Source organism: Hibiscus syriacus, unplaced genomic scaffold (genome assembly GCF_006381635.1).
Source record: "Hibiscus syriacus cultivar Baekdansim isolate YM2019G1 unplaced genomic scaffold, ASM638163v2 tig00111772_pilon, whole genome shotgun sequence".
Lineage (NCBI taxonomy): Eukaryota > Viridiplantae > Streptophyta > Magnoliopsida > Malvales > Malvaceae > Hibiscus > Hibiscus syriacus.
In genome coordinates this window covers 1,192,002-1,193,994 of record NW_024063173.1, presented here as the reverse complement: position 1 = coordinate 1,193,994, position 1,993 = coordinate 1,192,002, and the positions used below count along the sequence as shown (strand labels likewise).

Genomic DNA, 1,993 nt, shown 5'->3' with positions numbered 1-1,993 from the left:
AAATCAACTGTCATAAATATACTATTAATATTATTTACTTAAAATTGAAAATAATATTTATTAATATAATATGTACATGTTAATCAACTAAAAAAAATATATATATTAGAATAAATATTTGATTTTAAAGAAACATTTTAAAATATATATGCACCTACTAATATATACATATATGACACATTAATTAATTCTTATAATTTTACTTAATATAATTAAAATTTATTAAAACATAGATAAAACTTATTTAATCAAAAACACTAAACTTCATATTAATACATTACACGTATCATCCTAAAAATATATGACTGAAATATATAAGCAAATAAATCTAAGACTAAGTTCATAAATTAAACAAAATTCAAGTCATAGAACGAAAATAATCACATTTCATGTATTAAATTGATATAAACCCATAATTTAAGACCAAAACGTAACATGCAAGAATTTAAGCATTAAATGTCTAAAACAACAACAATACAATACATTCATAGCTAAAATCAAATACACACATAAAAATAAAAAGATAAAATTGTAAACACACAAACTAACAATTAAGGACTAAAATGAATTATAATAAAACAAGATGACCTATAACCCAAAACATTATAATATAAAACTGGGAAAATAACGAAATCAAAACAAGTACATAAGACTAAATTAAAAAGCAATCCTGAAAGTGCCTAATTTATAAAAGGGTGTTCAAGTTTAGGGACTATAACTTAATTTACCCAAAATATTTGATATGAAACATAAATTTACCAAAACTTAAGCTAAACTCACGCACACAACTAAACTACTCCATTTCATCAAAAAGATAAAAAACATGAATATTAAATTAAAATCTAACCTAATAACTAAACCAATTAAAGTGTAGTAGTGTACCCCTGCCTCACTTTTCTCTCCACTTTCCCTACCTCACGCTTTACTCTTCACTTTCCCTCACCCACGTTCAACGCGGCTCTCTTAAACGAATTAGAAAGCAACCCAATCCCGACATGCACGACCTAAAGCTCCGGTGAACCATTCCCAACGGCGAGAACTATTCTTTCGAAGGTAAACAATCACTCCCTCTTTTTTCTATTTTATTTTGGTTTTATTAAATTAAATCTTACATTTCTTTCTTGACGATGGAAACTGAACAGAGAACAAATGGAGTCAACAAGACTCTACTTGCGTTCGAATAACCCAGGTTAATCGACTCAAAATAATTTTTAGTTTCGAAATAATACACCTAAAAGAAAAACTGGAAAATAAATAAAAGATTGCATCAAAATACCTCTTAATGTTCTCTTTTTATTAATTTTTTTTCAATTCGATGCTTACAAGCACTAAGGGGAACCCTCCCTTTGGTTATAACGAGAGAAACCCCTCTATGTCTTCTATTTTTTTATGACTGAGCTCCGTTGTCGTTGAAAATTCCTCCCCGTTGTTGAAAATTGCCCTGTTCGAATCAACTTCCTCTCTGAACTGTTCGGATGGTTCCCCCTATTGTTGGTGATTTTTTTCTGTCTAATTTCTCCTTTTTTCTTTCCTCCCCTCTTTGCTTCGAATGAGTCTCCATTTATAACTGCTATATAGTGGATTTTCCACTGATTTTCGGGCTGTGGTAAGGCATGATAGAATTTCTGGAATTTTTATTTGTTTTAGTGGATTTATTAGGTCTGATTTTTATATTTTTGGGTGCTATTTGGCGTAAGGAATGACGATGGTGATGATAACTGGCTCGGCGGTGCTGAAGCATTCGGCTAGAGTGTACACTGTTGCGGTTGGATGGTCACGGGCGGCAGCAGCTTGTTTTAACTGTTGGAGGCTGTTGATTTAGGGTTTTAAAACCCTAATTATATTGGGCCATTTTTGGGTCTTGATCCAGTTTGTTGCATTGTAACTTGTAATCTGGACTGAATTGTAACTAGAACTGGGCCTGCAAACACATGTAATAATTTTATTAATAATAAATATAATAATATTAATAATATTTTTTAAGTTCGGTCAA

The 1,993-nt window shown here is 30.3% G+C and overlaps 1 long non-coding RNA gene across 1 annotated transcript; it reads left to right on the top strand.

Moving 5' to 3' along the window:
* Positions 1 to 999: 999 nt before the first annotated feature.
* LOC120170162 lies at positions 1,000 to 1,779 on the top strand. Its single transcript, XR_005520738.1, has 3 exons — positions 1,000 to 1,053; positions 1,143 to 1,189; positions 1,698 to 1,779. It is a non-coding gene; the product is annotated as an uncharacterized LOC120170162 (long non-coding RNA).
* Positions 1,780 to 1,993: the final 214 nt, after the last annotated feature.